General features: G+C 44.5%; 1 protein-coding gene across 1 annotated transcript in view; it reads right to left on the reverse strand.

Moving 5' to 3' along the window:
- LOC146810964 (phosphatidylcholine:ceramide cholinephosphotransferase 2-like) overlaps window positions 1–18,751 on the reverse strand; it is a 166,206-nt gene that overhangs the window by 123,068 nt on the left and 24,387 nt on the right. The gene's annotated exons all lie outside the window — the stretch shown is intronic.

Below are 18,751 nucleotides of genomic sequence, written 5' to 3' on the forward strand. Positions count from 1 at the left end.
GGGATTGGAGCTGTACTGTCACAAATGCATGGAGGGACAGAGAAAACGTTAGCTTTTGTTCTTCGTCCATTTTCGGATGCAGACAAGAACTATACAGTCATTGAGCGAGAAGCATTAGCTGCTGTCTGGGCCACAAATTATTTCTGTGTCTTCATTTGGCGTGGAAAATTTACATCAAGAATGGATCACAATCCACTGTTGCAAGTACTAGTCTCGAATGGCACGACCAAGGGCCTCATTTACAATATAGTGGCGCAGCGTGGTGCTGCAAGCCATTTTGCAGCGCTGCACCATTCTAAAAGAGCAGGAATGTGCTGTATTTACAAGAATATGGTGTATTCCTGTACTGACCCCTGTATCCGTGCTAAAAAAAGGCGGCTAGCGCCAACGCAGGCACCCTTGCGCCATGTTTCAAGGGTGTCTGTGTTGCGGGGATGATTAATCTTGTGCAAGAAGGGGCACCTTTCTGCACAAAATCAATCAATGGAGGCAATTTCCTCCTTCTATGTGTGCTGCACAATGCAGCAAACATAAAAAGAGGAAAAGACAGAGAGAAATAAGTATATTTCTCCTCATTACACATTATCGCTCAGAGTAGGAGGGGGGAAGGGACGGGAAGAAGGAGAAGAGATTCACATTACAACAGTGTAAGAGTGCTCCGGTCCATTAAGTTTGTAATGTGAAAACCAAGGGTCAGTGGTCACCAGTCAAGCCATGAGGGAGGAACCAAGGGCCAATTGGGTTCCTGGGGAATAACTGTGGGAGCAGGCAGTCACGCGTTGTGGGGGAGTTTTGCAGGGGGGTGCGTGGAAGTGGTGCAGAGGTAAAGTGGCACTGGGTATGGGAAAGAGCGACGTCTTGATCACCAAGGTGTCGTCCAATAATGCTTCACAGAGGGGAGTGCGTGGTGTCTGAGTGTTCATGGTAGATGTTCATCAGTCTTGGCTTCAATGTCTCCCGTTCCTCACCATCCATGTGGGAATCGCCCCTCATACGGAGTAATCTGAGTGTGTGTACCTCGGCCCTGATCCATGTCAACAGTACCCAAAGCCAGTCCCGAATCTCCGGGGGAGCGGGGGATCACCAAGCCCGGGGTATGTTCCGTTTAAACAGAACAAAGGCTAGGTCAATGAAGTGATGCAAGAGTTTGTTCCCCTTCGCACAGGGCAACAGTCCCAGTAGGCAGGATTCAGGGGAGGGGTTGAGAGGGTGTGTGGACAGTTCCGCCACTGTTTGGGTTACTTCTGCCCATGCCAGTGATAATAGCACACAACTCCATATCATATGCATGAAATCTGTGTTCTGTAGTTTGCAACGGGGACATTCTGGGAAGAGTGTTGGGAACATGTGTTGAATGCGGTCTGGCGAAAGATAACTGTGGTGTGTAGTTAAACTTGGTGAAACAAAATTGGGGTTGCGGGAGATTTCCTCGTCAATTGTAGGGCGAGGGCCTATGCTGCATCAGTGAGAGGCTGTCAGAGGACTGCGTCAGATCTGGCATGAGCTCTTGTTGCATGTTCGGGTGGGGTGGTTTTAAGAGTGGAATACAAAAAAGTTATGGCATGGCATGTGGAGTCGGTCATCAACAATATGGACAGAGCCTGGGACGTTGGCGGTTCGGACTCCCCGGCACCCACGTCTCATGGGTCACCTGTCGTAGAGTACGACATGATAGGAATTGACCAGTGTGCAATCCATATGTCTCCACCATGTCTGGAAATTACATGAGCGTTCCCTCGTTATAGAGATCCCCTGCTTGTGTAATTGTGACTTCGGTCCACGGATTTGGGTCGACACACCTCGGTATCCGATCTAATAACGGCAAATCCCAGATGGGGATAGAGGAAGAGTATGGTAGGGCGGGGCCTCTTGGGTGCAGATATCTACTCCAGCAAGTGAGGGCTCCCGTCATTGGTCAGAATTCGAGCATAGGACGGATGGAGGAAACAGATCGCCAGGTGTAGATGGCTGTTCCCTGCAGGACCGTGAGAACAGTGAAGGATTCAAGGCATGTTGGGGCACCCAGCCAGGACATAGGCCACTGTAGTTGTGCTGCAGTGTATTATATCTCAAAGTTGGGCGCCCTCAACCTGCCCTCTGTGAGTGGGCGCTGCAGTGTGGACAGAGTTACCCAACGACAGCCCGAGCTACAGATTAACTCCAGCAGCAATCCATGCAAGTCGTGGAAGAGGATCCTAGGGAGCACGATGGGTAGAGCTGCAAAGTAATAAACCAATCAGGGAAGTATAAGCATTTTAGAGATTGCGACCCAGCCCAAGGGGGACAATGGAAGTGATCGCCAGAAAGGGAGCGAGCAGCGTATGGATCCAATTGCCCTGTCTAGATTGCCCTTCCTGAGGTCTCCATCAGTGGTATATCTTGAAGGTGTCATAAGACTGATGGAGCAAGGATTCAAGAAAAACAAAACTTGCTTGGAGCAATCCTCGTTAACATTTACTAACTATTAAAATTGTAAATGGAATGAAATTAATATGCACCAGACACAATTATGAGCAGAAAAGCTTTACACATGCTTAAATTAATGTGCAATAAAATCGCAACGCTACTAAAACTCACTTTAATGTGTAGAAACGCTTTGCACATGTGCGAACCAGAATTGTGTAGTAATAACATGACTAACTTGCTTTGAGAGGGAAAAACTATTACGCATGCGCAAGACGGCCTAACATGTGGTCTTGAGGAACCACATGCCCGATATCTGCTTGCTTGAATTTAAAAGAAGGCTGCTATTGTTAATGCTTTTGCTCAGAAAAAATAACAATAACATGGGATAAAGTAGAAGTGGGTGGTGAACAGTGAGGTTCATATGTTTAAGAAAATAACTGTTTTTGATTCTTTTATCAATAGTGTATGTTTGGGCCTGATACGATCATGACAATAAGAAAATGGAGTCTGGATGAAGAATGAGTCGCGCATGCCTAGTGAACCATGATAGTGACCCGATGACCGAAGAATTGAACAGCGGCCGGATGCCATGGACAGGCGACATGGGAAAGTATTGCTATGTATCCCTCGTCTATGAAGACTGTATTAAGATGTTAATAAAAGTTGCAACAATACATGTACAAGAATTAAAGTTATGAATGAGATAAAGGGGAAGGGTTTGCAGAACAATAAGAACGTTAATAAAAATGAATATGTCAGCATGGTATGAAGAAAATTCCCTTGCCCCGACCAATCATGTGCAGCATTTCACTGATATTTGTAACTTTAGAGGGTGGGACATGTTGAATTAAAGACTATAACTAGAGTAACTTAGATTAGAGAAGAGTCTTGTCTTGTCTTGCCTGGAGGTAGATGATGATGCAGAACAGTTGAGGTGCAGAAGGAGATGATACTGATCACATCGATGCTGAGCGAGAGAGAGGCGAGAGCTGCTAGAAGAAGAAGAAAGAGAGCAGACTGGGAAGATTCAGATCCAAATGACAGCCTGATTAGATTCGAAGATTCTGGAAGAACATCAAGGAGGGAGAGAGTGTAAGAGAGGGAAGCGCCCCGGTGCGTCGGGTTCTAGAAAGAAATTTAGTAAGTATTTGTCCTGTCCTGATCCTGTCCTATAATCTTTGTCTCCTGATTCTAATTCAGGGGACCTTTGGCCAGAGGATTGGTTTTTCAGATTTTCATAACTAGGTAACTATTAGCCTGTCTCGAATTTGCATATTTCTTTGCAAATGTAATTTGTCTTGAACCTGCTGTCTCTACAACTATCCACTCTTATGCATTTTGTTGTCAAATGAGTTTGTGTTAAATGATTGTTTTGTTAAATGAAATTTTCTCTCCTATGCAAAGAATGAAGGAGTTTGCACTGTGAATTTGTATCTGTGAGTGTTCAATTTATGTCTGAAAATTTAGATAAAACTTATGAATGTTATCTGTGGGTATTTTACTGAGATCTATGAAATAGTTAGATAGCTGTTAATATCACCATCAACTAACTCAAGTAATGGTCCATCGACCAGGGGAAAGAGTGTCGATCAGTGAAAGATTAGTTAGTTATAAAATGTTGTCATAAATTGATTGGGATTACAGAAAGCTAACTAATCAGAACTAAGTAAATTATAAAACGTGACAAAAACAACCCTCCAGCAGATCTGCCAGGGAATGTGGATGAAATATTTGGGTTAAATGCATATGGGCCCATTTTGAATGGTTGACTGTAAAGTGTTCATCCTTGGCCTTTCCACTGGATCAGTTTTTCTGGTAGCAGAGGATGGTTATTATTAATTAGTTTGGTGATTATTGATTATTACTTTTTGATTATTGATTATTGATTTATTGGTTATTGATTATTATCTATATGTTTAACATCAAGAGTTAGTGTTGCGTTCTATGTTGTCTGGAAGTACAGGTACGGTGATACCTAGGAATCCCGGGAATGGAATTTAGAAGAGTGTGGTAAGGAAATCACACTGCAGAAGGTTACTCGTCTGTTGTCATAATACCTAAAAGCTACGGAGGACTGTAGGTGTTATATTAGGGACTATATCGTATAAAAGTAGAGTGTGAATGATAGAAAAGGGTCCACCAGAGAAACTCTGGCCTTACCCAAAGGAGGAGTATCTCTAGAGGAGTAAAAGGTCCTCCCCGAGCTTAAGTGAAGGGTAAACAGTGGTTTTGAATCGAGTGAAGAAACTATATTTGGTTTAGCGGAGCAGACAGAGTAGCGCTGTTTTTACGTTGTTACTAACAGAACTTTGATAAAGAAAAGTTAAGAAATATTGTCATATTACCTTGTAAAGGGAGGGTCAGTAGCAGGTGTCACACTGACGTCACAGAGAGCCGCGCTGGTATTGGTTGAAACAGCAGGCGTGTAACAAAAGCAGATTGTAAAGGAGTAGGAGTAAAACCTGATGTCACAAAGAGCCGCGCTGGTATTGGTCAGACCAGTGGGTGTGTGCTAAGCTCTGATTGGACAGTGGACAAGAGCCATGCTAATATTGGTTGTGAGTGAAGAAACGTAGTGAGCTCTGATTAGATTGTTGGTGTGAGTCGCGCTGATATAGGATGAGTTTTAGCAAATAGAATACACAAGATTATGGAAGAGTTTCTGAATTTAGCCTGTTGAATTAACAAATTAATTAGTCACAAGTGTCGGGAAAATGAAGTTGATTCATAAAATTAAAAATTTCTTTAAAAAGGATAAGCATATAGTAACTAGGGAGGGAATTATCATACCACCTCCTAATACGCCTGCTTCTTTTATGATGATGGAAAGATTACTTGTGTGTGGTTGGAAAATTGGGTAGAATACACGAAAGGTGATAGTGTTTTAGCGTTTCCATAACATGAGACGTTCAATGTAAGGATTCTTCAGAATTTGAGAAATCAGATGAATTCATTAGAACCAAATCCTAGATTAACACAGAATGATGCTTTAGAGGAGTGGGAAGTTGAGGCATTTGAACGAGAGAAATACAGAGAAGGTAGAAGGATCAATAGAGGATTCTTGCCTAGATACTCATTTGACACTAGAGGAGATCAGATGAAAAGATGGAGAAGAGCTGTGGTAACTGAAGGTTTATATCCAGTTTTGATGGCTGAAGATCAAGCAGGGAGTAAATGTAAAGACAAAATTAAACACATAGGTGCAACAGGAACAGGGTGTGATGAATCTGATGATTATTTATTAGAGGACATTTTAGTTAAAAGGCCTCCGCCTTATTAAGAGAATACTAGAGATATCACTCCAAGTGCGCCAATGTTGGGAACTCCATTAGTTCCACAGGTTTTATACGATCCAACAGTTAGCCGAATATTACAAGAGAAGGAAAGGAATGTATTGGACAAGACAAAAGAAGAAATAATTCAGAAAATTAATCAGTTAGGCTTGAATGCTGAAGCATTGACAGTACTAGTAACAATTGGTCCTGTTATTCCATTGTATGTGATAAGTGAGATACCCCAAAACTTCAGACAGTGGCAGTCCAAAGAAATAATGCTAGAAAAGAGGTAGTGACGTTAGTGATTCGAAAGTTTCATTGTTAGATCTTCCAAATTTTGAGTCAGTGACTGAAACCCCGAAGAGAAAAAGACAAAAAGAAAAACACCAACTATCACTCCAGTTGCAGGAAATTCTAATGGGTTTTCAGCAGAAGACTTAGAAGATTGGGCAAAAGGATTAGAAAATAAAAACCACAAAATGTAGATGTAAGCAAGTTGAGAGTGGATTTGGAAGAGATGATTATTGGGACATAAATTCGGATAGATTAGGTTCATATGGAGATGATGAATTGCTGTTTTTGTGCAAGAGTATAACATGGAGAGCAAAAAATCTACATGAGAAGATAGTAGAGGTGGCTGCAGAATTCAGAATAGATGTCGAAAAGTCAAAAATATTGCAGAAGCCATATAGATTAGAATTTACTGAAAAGGATTTGGAATGTTTGAATGCATCAGGAAGGAGATTACATATGAAAGAATAAATGTATATCCTGAAGAAATGGGGAGATGTAGATCGATGGAGAGGTAGATGGACAAGAAAAAGAGATGAAGCAGCTACAAAGGAAACATCAGCATTTCCATTAAGAGAAACAGAACAAGTTGAAAGATTGTGTCCAATGAGAGAAGTTCCTGGTGGTGGATATGTTCATGTTCCTTGGACTAGACAGGATATTTTGTCTTTTACACAAATGATTTTCCCAGATTAAGAGAAAAACTGGTTGAATGGAATAAGCAGATAGAAAGGTTTGTAAAAGTTTCAAAGGTTTTGTTAAAAGATTTGGATGGCCTGTTTGACATATAGTGGTGCCAACTGATTTGTGGACCGAATGTAAGATTACTATTGATTGGCCAGCTGAAGAGTATTCCAGGGATGCAAAACAGGTGCACCTTCAGAAGAAGTGATGAAAAAGTATCACCAAGTGATTACTTTCTTAAAAAGTTAAATTCCGTGCAGTGGCCAAGCATGGGCTGAAGATGGCCATGCTGTGAGGGGGCTCTGCCATCCGTCCTACCCCGCGACTATCCTGTTCACTGATCCGCTTCAACCCTCGACAGTTTAAGTGACCGGAATATCAACGGAGCCCATCCCGCCGGTTCCGGTGTTTGTAGCTCGCCCAACCGCGGAGAAATCGACCCCGGAAGAGCCAGGGCCTGAAGCCGGGATGCACAGTGGAGAGCCCAGCCGGGTGAGGAGTTCCGACTGGCCCTTTGCCGCCCGGCGGTGGCGCCGCGACTTGTTGAGCCAGCGTGAGGATCCTCGCCCCGAACGGCCTGGGCGGCAACTAAGCGGACACATGGCAGCAGCGGCGCTGAAGATTGGGGAGCCGAGATTGGGCTCCGGAGCGGCACTGAAACGATTTAACCAAGGCGAGGCAGGGCGCGCAAACCGCCAGGCAGAAGATGGCGGCGGCGCGTCCCTAACAAAGAGTGACTCCTGTTGTCCCCGCTTCGCCGGGACCGCTGCTTGCCCTCAGGATTGCCTGGACCTGCATCGGGGCCCACGATCTACACCCCCAACCAACTGTTGCCCCCCGGCGAGATGCCCTTGGCCGGCTTTCTTTTTCACGGCGGTGGCGCGATAGCCCGGCGCACCGCTGTGATCTACTGCCGTGGCCGCATTGTCCGCGGGGGCCTGCCTGTGAGCCTGGCTCGAGGGCCATCGACCTGCTGGCGGTGTCCGCTCCCCCCTGCCCCGGCCCTTGTGATCCTGAGCCAACGGAGCGGGGAGAATCAGCAGGTTAGTGCGGCTCAGTGCAGCCTGAAACGCTCGGTCCCATATCGTTAGCAAAGACTGTTGTGCTGCCTACGCTGAATAACTGAATAAGAGGCCCACTAATTTGGAGGGGAGGTCGGCGGGGGTGTGGAGCTTGTGCTGGGCCGCCCCTCAGCCTGGGGGTGTCTGATGGTGCCCGGGAAGAACCGCACAAGTACCTGAGTTTGCCCTCTTCCTACCTTGGCCTCTAACAACACTGAAACCTGACGCTGTTTGGAGCATAGCTTCACAACCGCCACCGCACGAGTTACCAAGGAGTAAGTGTCTAAATTACCGGCCGGAGCGGTCTGGAGCAGGCCAAGATGGAGTGCACCAAGACTACGGGGGCCCGTGGTCCCAAGAACACGCAGTCAAACAAACTGGACCGATATACTGTCCCTAAGGATGCGCAACAGGCCCGGTCGCCCAGAGGCTCCGGATCCCGGGGACTGGGCGAGGAGGAGCAGGAAATCTCACTTAAAGATGTTATGGCCGCCATCACTGGAGTCAAGACTTCTCTGGACACTGTGGCTATCGAGGTCAACCTCATTAGGACTGACATGGGCAAACTGAACGAAAAGGTCAAGCAAGTGAAACTCACGACAGCCAGCCTTGTAGATGATGTCTCACAGCTCAAGGGAGCGGTTAGGGAACTCCAGGACTTCCGCACATTTACTGACCTCAAGCTGGACGACTACGTAGGCCGCCTGCGTTGCAATAATCTACGCATCCTTGGGTTCCGAGGAAATCGGAGGGGCAAACACCGGACCTTTTTGTCGAGGACCTCATCCGTAAATATTTGCAACCTAAAGGCATCAGTAAGTTCTTTGTCGTTGCGCGCTCCCACAGGATCCTGGGCAGCCGTCCCAAACCGGGCGCTCCCCCGCGGCCCATGTTGGCGCGGGTTCTGAATTTCCGAGACACAGACGTTATCCTCCACAACTCCAGGGCTGGTGCCCCCTGCTCTATGAGTACTCTGACATATCCCTTTTTTCTGGACGAGTGCAGCAACTAAGAAGATCGTTTATGTCAATCAAGCGCATCCTCAGAGACCTGGGTATGAAGTATTCCATGCTGTTCCCTGCCCATCTCCGGATTGAGGCGGGTGGGCGAGTGTGGTTTTTTGACCATCCTGAGTCAGCAGCAGACTGAATCGAGAGCAGGGAAGCGAGAAGCCCGGCCGACCGAGGTGGGGGTGGCATTGACAATAGTCAACCGGTCTGAGCGGTCACCCGTCAAGTGGTTGGGTTCGTACATTTTACAATGTGCGGTGGGTGAAGGGAATGGGTGGGGGGCTTCTAGTTTCATTGTCGTTTGGTAAGTGGATTTAACTGGACCTGTGTTATTTGCTTTGTGTGGGTATATTGTAGACCTGTTGGGCTGAGATGGGGCGGACTCTGACCTCCCCCCTAGTTTTTTTTCTTTTCTTTCTTGAACATTTTTCTAGGGCGACAGGCACTCTGCAAGTTTTACCATGGGCAGTTCTAAGCCCGGAGGGCGGGGCAGCGGGGAGGGGGGGTGTTGGGTGGGATTGTTTAATTTCTTGTTTGAAGTTTTGATTGCGTCAGCAACTGCTATTGACACATTGATTGGGGGAGTGGCATTGTACTCAGTGAGTTTTGTAATAATTAGAAATGGCACCAGGTGGGGAAAGTGGGGTTAAACTGTTGAGTTGGAACGTCAATGGGCTGGGGGACAAGATTAAACGTAGTGTTGTTCTTCGGTGTATAAAGCGCCAGGCCCCTGACATTGTCCTACTGCAAGAAACCCATCTAGTTGGAAATACATGTAGAGCGTTGCATAGAGGGGGCTACGTCTTACAGGCTCACGCAGGGTTCACAATGGGCTTGCGGGGGTTGGCATATTGATGAAAAAATCCTTTCCCCTTGTGGTGCAGGATACCTGGTCGGATGCTAGAGGACGGTATGTTGGAGTCTCGGGCACATGGGAGGGTCACCCTGTCACCTTCCTTTCGATTTATGTACCCACAGGCCTTCAGGCAACCATGTTCAGGGACTTGGGTGCACTGCTGTTAGAGATCATAGAGGGTCTCTTGGTGCTGGGAGGGGACTTAAATTCGGTGGTTTCTGGGGATCTAGATCGGTACCCTCCGCGCGATCTCCTCGCTCGCAAAATTGGCTGCCCCGCTTCCATGGGACTGGTGGATGGGTGGAGGGTTTTTCACCCTGACACATCCCAGTACACCTTTCATTCGGGGGCTCACGGGAGTCTATCCCGAATTGACTATTTTCTTTTACCCGCAGCCCAAATTCCCCATGTCCGGGAGGTAAAACACCTAGCTAGGGGCATCTCACATCACTTGCCGATGTGGCTCCAACAGGTGGGGCGGGTGGCCCCTATCAATCCATGATATCTACTTGATCCACATATCCGGCAAGAGCTCCTTACGGCCATCGATAATTCTTTTAATGAGAATGACGGCTCGGTGGAATCCCCTCAGGTGCTATGGGAAGCATTTAAGACAGTGATACGGGGCCCTAATTTTTGGGGAAAAGAAGGAACAGATCAAAGAGATGGTGGCACTGGAGGCGGAGGTGGGGAGACTGGAAGCAGATTTAGAAATGGATGTCACACCCGATAAGCTCCACCTTCTCAAACTCTAGCGACAGACCAAGCAAAGGCCATGGGTAGAGCGGTTCAGGGACGATTGTATGAAGTGGGCGACAAGGCCGGGAAACTCCTGGCTTGGTTGGATAAGAAAGAGTGGGCAAGCAGACGAGTACCTGAACTCCGAGGGCAAGAGGGCAATTCCTTGTGAGATCTGCAAGCTATTGTGGACTGTTTTGCGGCCCACTTTCGGGTTGTCTACACCTCGGTACCCCCGTACCCTAAAGATGATTCCCGACAGATGCTTACCGATATTGCTCTACCCAAACTGTCAGAGGTCGATCACGACTTCATGGACAGCGGCATGTCAAACGATGAAATAGCGGCGGCAATAAGGTCGCTCAAGCCGGGTAAAGCCACTGGCCCTATCGGGCTACCGATTGAATTGTACAAGCTGCAACCAGACAAATTGGCCCCATACCTGAGAGCCATGTATGAGGACTCGAGGCAAGTGGGTATTTTGCCATTAGACCAGCCCACTACCACCATAGTTACTATTCACAAGGAAGGGAAGCCCAAGACTGAATGTGGTTCTTACTGACCGATATCCCTGTTGAACACGGAGCCCAAGATCCTGGCTAAGCTCCTTACTACTCGCCTCTTGACGGTGATTGGGACCTTGGTCCACCCGGACCAATCCGGTTTCATACCGCACCATAACACAGCACTGAACCTACGCAGGGTTCACGGGGTCTTGGGCAGGGCGGCTACTATATTGGAACTGGTGGTTATTGTTTTCTTGGATGCAGCCATGGCCTTTGACACCATCGAATGGCCATACTTATGGGAGGTTTTGGAGAAGCTGGGGTTTGGTCCCAAGTTCATTCAATGGGTGCAGTTACTATATTCCCAACCTATGGCCCAAGTGGTGGTTAACAATAAGAAGTCAGCCGCCTTTGGGCTGGGCAGAGGGACCCGCCAAGGCTGCCCCCTGACCCCATTGCTGTTTGCCCTAGCGTTGGAGCCGCTGGCAGCTTGGATACGTCTAACGATCAGGAGTATGCGTTGGTCTTCAGACTGGGAAGACCGGATTTCCCTTTACGCGGATGATATCCTTCTGTATTTGTCCTCCCCTAGGAGATCATTGATAGTGGTTTTAGATATCTTCACAATCTTTGGACGGTACTCCGGTTATTCCATAAACTAGAACAAATCTCTCCTGTTCGTAGAGACGGGCGAGCCTCCAATCCCGCTGCGTGGGTGCCCATTAAAAACTTGTGCCGAAGGGTTTACATATTTGGGAATCTTTCTTTCTTTGGATCCCTCTCTTCGCTATTCCCGTAACCTCCAGCCCCCGCTGATCCAGCTGTGCAAGGATATCTCCAGGCGGAAGTCGCTTCCCCTCTCCCTGCTAGGTAAGGCCGCCCTTTTTAAAATGATGTCCCTGCCCCGGTTCATGTACGCCTTTCAGAATTCTATGGATCCGATATCCCGCGTCATACTTCCAAGAGGTCGAAAGTCTCCAACGGGACCTACTGTGGAACGGTAAGCCTTGCATTGCTCTTGGCAAACTTTCCCTGAATTGGTATGACGGGGGCATCAGCCTCCTAGATATCAAATTGTATTACTGGGCGTCTCACCTGTCCTCCATTAATCACTGCACCTATGCCCAGCCTTGCGATCCGGGATATAACATGGATAGGTGGCTCTTCCCCAGAGGAACCTTCAGTAGAGCCCTTTACTCTAGGCCCCGGCGCTATCCCCTTACGGGCCCCACCAAGCACGCAGTAAACGTCTGGCATGCAGCTACCACTCACCTAGGCTGGAGACGAAAACTAAAGCTCGCAACGCCATTATGGGATTCCGAGCAACTGGGTGACCTGTGGAGGAGTAAGGGATTCGACAAATGGGATCTCATTGGTATTACATGTATAAGGGATTTGTGGGACAAATCTGATATTAAGTCTTTTGCAGCACTGCAGCAACAATATAACATGGCCGAATCAGAGCGCTTCCGATACATACAGGTTCGACAAGCACTTTGCGCACACTTACAGCCTGGGACCACACTGCCGGAATCATCCCCACTGGAGGACAGAGTGCTGGATGGTCATCTCCCTGACAGCACCCTTTCCCTGATATATAAAAAGTTGGTCAACAATCTCTCGGATCCTCTCCAGGCCCTCCGAGAGAGGTGGACCAGGGATGGCATAGAAATGGATGATGAGGAATGGCAGGAGGCAGTCTCCTCTCCCAGAGTCGTAGCAATACCGGCTCCTCTTTGCCTAGTCCAACTAAAACTTCTTCACCGTATTTATGTAATGGGGCCCCAACTGGTACGAATGGGAAGGGTTGCGGAGGGCGCCTGTAGGCGGGGATGTGGCCAGCTGGGGACCTTCTTTCACATAGTTTGGGAATGTGCACAGATCTAGCCCTACTGGCGTGACATCCATGATATCATTAATACTGTTCTGTCTGTGCAGCTCCGTGTGGAGGCCCGTCGGTGTCTCCTCAACATCTGGGAACCAACTGATTTGAATGTTTGCGTGACGCAGTGGGTAACACTGGGGGTAATGCTGGTCAAGAGGAATATTGCCCAGCGGTGGGGGGCTCAGGTCCCGCCAACGGCACAGGATTGGGAAAAAGACTTGGACTGGGCAATGTTTAGAGAAAAGTCTGTTTATGTAGCGCGTGGATGTCCCAAAAGATGGTCTCAGGTGTGGGGCCCGTGGAACTCCTATCGTGGAGAAATATGTCAGCCTCCCTTGGCCCCCACAATGGAGGATCCCCTGTTACCCTAGACCTTCCCTCGTGTATGATTGTATTTTGTGATATCACCTACTGTACCTCTGATGCCTATTGTATTGCTCCCTCTGTACTGTCATGCTAATGCTGATGTTTTTTTTTTCTTAATTAAAAAATGTTTTTATAAAAAAGGACTGAATAAAGGTTTAGAATGGCAAAAAAAAAGTTACATTCCTCCAAAAGAAACAGATTGGGTTAAAATAGACAGAACAGCTCAAGAACCAAAGGAGTCAGTACATGCCTATTATGAGAGGTTGTTGCAGGTGTTCAAATAGTATAGTGGATTTGAGAATATTGGTGATAAGGATATGGGACATTTTGTTTATAGGTTTGTGTATAGATTAAGATCAGAAATTAGTCAGATGATTCAGCAGCATATGCTTTGTTGGCAGGGCAAGCCCATAGATGATGTTCTAAAGTATACAAAGTATTGTAGAGATGATATTGATGCAAAATATAGAAAGCTGAAAGAAAAAATGATGTGGGCACAAGTAAAATTGGCAGAGTAACAAGAGGTAAATCCTCGTTCTCAAAATGAAAACCAGACAAATGGTCAAAATCAGGGTAAACAAGAATCGAATGGAAATAAGGGAAAAGGACAACTGAATAGAGAAGAAGTGATAAAGAAATATCCTTGTCATGTTTGCGGAAAGCTTGGACATTGGAAGAATGAGTGTAGAATTGTTCAACAGAATAATGGGGTAAATCAAATCTTATATCCAGAGATGCAGAATGAGATGGTTGTGAACCTGCAGCAACAGCAGCAGGTAGTTACTCCTCAGTTTCAGGTGCCACAAGCCCCTATGCCAAACCTTGTGAACGCTCAGGTGCAGAGATACAGTGCGAAAACCGAATTTCAAGGAGAATGTGGTAAGAATACACAAACAGTTCGACAATATTGGATACAAAGTAATGAGAGTGAATCAGACACGTCCCAATGACGGTGCCTGAGGGGGGAGGAGGAGTGCATGCTTGGCGTATCCTTGTTGGTAGATCAGTCAGGTCCATTTGTTGATGGAAAAGTGGAAGGTAAGGACATCACTTTCCTAGTGGATACTGGTGCTACCCATTCTACTGTGAGAGCAGCAGAAGTTCCAAACCTATCCCTCTCTGGAGAAACTATCCAACTTGTAGGAGTCTCAAAAAAGCATATAAGAAGTCCAGTCACAAAAGCAATAGAAGTGAATATTGGAAATTTCAGAGACATGCATAAGTTTATGGTATGTGATTCAAGTCCGGTAAATTTATTGGGAAGGGATTTGCTGTGCAAAATGAATTGCACCATTTATTGTACGCCTCATGGTATTGCCTTTAAAACGCCTGATGAAGATATTGCTTTCAAAATGATGCTAGCAAAGCAAGAGACAGAAGTAGAGGAGATGTTTTCATTGCTTGCCGAAAACAATTTTCCTGAGGAGCTGAAAGACACAGTGAGATCAGATGTATGGGATTTTACAGGAAAAGAAATTGGTCTAATGGCAAATCTAGACCCCATAGAAATCATGGTGAAAGAGGGTGCAATTTATCTGAACACACCCCAATACAAAATGAGTCCCGAAGTAAAAGCAGGAGTTGCTCCAGGGATTGATCAAATGATTGAACAAGTTATTTTAAAAGAAATAATGAGTAGTCGATGTAACTCGCCAATCATGGGGCTTAAGAAGCCTAGTGGCAAGTACAGAATAGTGCAAGATTAAAGGAAGATTAACAAGATAGTTGTCCAATAGTACCAAATCCAGCAGTGATCTTGTATCAGATACCTTGGAATGCACATTGGTACACAGTGATCGATCTGTGCCAAGCATTCTTTTCTAATTCTTTACATCCGGATAGCCATTATCTTTTTGCATTTCGGTTTGGAGACTATGTTTTGGCATGGTGCCGAGTTCCTCAAGGGTACACAGAGAGCCCATAAAATTCAGCCTTAATCACTCACAGACAAGGATTCCTTTTCTAGATGTAGAAGTTTATCCATCAGACAATTCCCTAGCAACTACCCTTTTTAAGAAGCCTACAGACAGAAATAAAACGTTACATTTCACCAGCAACCACCCAAGGAATTTAAGAGAAAATCTTCCACTAGGATAATTTTTGCGAATTAGACGCAATTGTCAATTCAAGGATGAATATATGCACCATGCCATGAAATTACTTGAAAATTTGAAGAAAAGAGGCTATCCAAAGAAACTTCTGAAAAAAGCGCTAAAAAGAGCCTGGTGGTTTCCAAGAGAAGAATTACTTAAAAAGACTGATAAGACACCACTTGAAAGGATCGTTTGTGTCTCAACATTTTGTCCCAATTCAAACCTTCTGAAAAAAGCCATTATTCAGAATTGGCACTTGATAAAAAATCTGGATCATTCCTTAAAGCAAAATCCACTCTTTGCTTTTAAAAAGGATCGAAATATTGCCAATCAAATTGTACGAGCGGCGATGCCAAAAGAAAAACAAATCTCTATACGAGATTATGTAGGACTTCAGCCAATCCAAGGCCACCATAAATGTGGAACCTGCATCTGTTGCGATTCCACAGAAGAAGGAATACTTTTCGAATACAATTCCATCTTTTGGAAACACGAGACTTTTACTAACTGTAAGAGCAAATTTGTAGTCTATGGAATACGTTGCCCTTGTAACCTATTATATATAGGAAAAACTAGCCAAGAAATTCGAGCAAGAGTGTGCCAACATAAATCACGTATCAATAAAAAGGTACAAACAGCTCCACTGGTCAACCATTGGATGAGCAAAAATCACCTAATCAAGGATTTAAAATGGACAGTTATTGCCAAAGTTGAACGTGATGAAAGAGGCGGTGATTTAGAACTTAAATTATCTAGAAAGGAAGCGATGCTGATATTGAAATTTGACACTGTGATCAATGGCCTCAACGAGCTTTCAGAATTGTACAAATTATAAAAACCCAGTCATAGCATTTACTATCTGCAAGCACGTATTTAATTTTTTTCCCAAAGTGCTTCCTCGCTTTGACTAAACACACAGAGCTTTCCTCACTATACGTTGCTATACAAACTTCAATTACGCTGTAATTTTACAGTTTAATGGGTACTGCCAGAAACATAGATTCAGTCAACTCCAATCGCGCACCTTCGCGCATACGAGGACATTTCTATCAGCTAAGGAATTTGTAGTCTATGGAATACGTTGCCCTTGAAACCTATTATATATAGGAAAAACTAGCCAAGAAATTCGAGCAAGAGTGTGCCAACATAAATCACGTATCAATAAAAAGGTACAAACAGCTCCACTGGTCAACCATTGGATGAGCAAAAATCACCTAATCAAGGATTTAAAATGGACAGTTATTGCCAAAGTTGAACGTGATGAAAGAGGCGGTGATTTAGAACTTAAATTATCTAGAAAGGAAGCGATGCTGATATTGAAATTTGACACTGTGATCAATAGCCTCAACGAGCTTTCAGAATTGTACAAATTATAAAAACCCAGTCATAGCATTTACTATCTGCAAGCACGTAGTTAATTTTTTTCCCAAAGTGCTTCCTCGCTTTGACTAAACACACAGAGCTTTCCTCACTATACGTTGCTATACAAACTTCAATTACGCTGTAATTTTACAGTTTAATGGGTACTGCCAGAAACATAGATTCAGTCAACTCCAATCGCGCACCTTCGCGCATACGAGGACATTTCTATCAGCTAAGGAATTAATTCTCAAATTGTTCGTTGTTTCCCCATTTTCAATAAAGCTACTGAAGTCCTTTCGTAAAAAACTGACGCTCAGCAGTGAGTCCTTCCTCAATTTTCAAGTAAAACTACACCAATACCAGAGGACGTTTCACTACGTGACTAACGCCGACTCCACCTCTTTCGAACACCGCGAAAGACGAAGCAGACACACAGGTCGGCCCTGATTCTTTCCTCCGATATACTTTGGAACGCGTGAATTACCAGCTCATTAACGTTACTTCAATCTTTTCCAGCTCCTAAAAATTCAGAAGATTGATACGGCCAGAGTAAAAAAAGAGACTGCGACTCACCTTCCATTCAAAATCAAGGTATGACGCTTTCTTCTCACACCCTCAAACCTCCATAATTGCGAGTACTCGCATACTAAGTGCTTTCTGCACTTTTCCCCCAGATAGCATCAGACTAGCGATTCTCTCGCTAAAACAAAGCACAGCTGACAGCTTCCATTCCCACTCCTCCCTGACTCCGCAATGGAACTTTGAACAAGTAAGCCATCAACTGTTTGTTTGATCATGAGTGAGATGTGATACACTGTTCAAGCACGCAGCTACATCTTCTTCTCTTAACTCTTCCACTTAGGTTACATTCTTCGTCAGATTGGTAGATCGTTATACGTATCAACCAGAGGTAAATTCAATTTATAAGAGGCATGTAATTTGCATATAAGAGAGAGGGGTCTAATGTCACTAAAATGAGGCTTTGTTTTTAACTTTCAGGTCCTGATGAGAGCCCCAGAAAAGAATGGGTCTCGAAACGCGTAGACCTTGTAAAAAGACCCCAAGAAATTTTGAGTAATCTAAAAATGATATAACCTTTGTGATTAACTTGTCAAAAACCATTCTTCTGTGGTCTAATCAGAAAAAATTAGGATGTTTGTTTAACGATGTTTGTAGTATATGTTTTTCTTAGAATGTGTCAGGAATGTATGTGCACGACAACACTATATGAATGAATGGGATGTTTGAATAGTATATTTGATGTGTTTCATTTAATGGTGTGAAAAAAACTTCTTAAAATCAGTCATTAATAGACGATTGAAGTCTAAAATTGCTCTGCTAAAAGGAAGTTTAAAAAATGAAAAAATAAAACAAACTCATTGATTAATTCAAAGAAAACAAAGATCTTCTACACTTTTTGTTTCATTTCAAAATGTGTTCTCATAAGAAAAGTTGAGATAAAAAATTGGTTGCAGTATTAGCAGTTCTTTTGTTATATCAGATTAGCGGCCTAGCTTTACTGCTTTTGGCCCACCTCCAGTGTTGGTTTTGACACAGAAGAAGAGCAAGAAACTGAGAGAACAGATCGAACAAAGAAAAGAAGAAAATAACACAAAAATTCCAGATCAGGCTCAGACAGAAGGAGAAGATGAAATACTTAAAAATCCAGAACAAATTCAGTCAACAGAAAGGAGATCAGAAAGTCCAGAACAAGTACAGTTAAAGGAAAGAGAAAATAAAAGGACTCTTGAAGTAGACGAGGAAGGTGAAAAAGCAGTACAGATCAAGAGGGTCAGAAAAGGTGATCACTGGCCAATGGAGTAAAAAGATATTCTAAGAAGAAAGAAGAAAAACAGGGAAAGAACAAGAGCAAGTAAGTGAGGTGTCAAGTCAAACTGAACAAGAACAATCAAGAAGAAAACCAACACGAAGATCGAAAAGATTGAGAGTTCTGAACAGAAAATATAAAGCTCCTGAATGGATGTAAATTATACATGAGGACTTTGAGAATCTTGATCTGAATAAAGAACAAGAAAGTGAAAATACTGAGAGAATTGACAAAAGCAAATTGAGACCACCTTATAAAGAAAAGACTTTGATAAAGGGTGAAAATTTGTTCATCAAATAAAGAAGAAAATAAAAGAGACCAAAGAAGAGAAGAAAAATAAAGAAAAGGGCAAAGGCGAAAGGTTTTTAAAGTGTGGTATCACACAAACAA

Source organism: Triturus cristatus, chromosome 7, assembly GCF_964204655.1.
Source record: "Triturus cristatus chromosome 7, aTriCri1.1, whole genome shotgun sequence".
NCBI classification, from domain to species: Eukaryota; Metazoa; Chordata; class Amphibia; order Caudata; family Salamandridae; genus Triturus; species Triturus cristatus.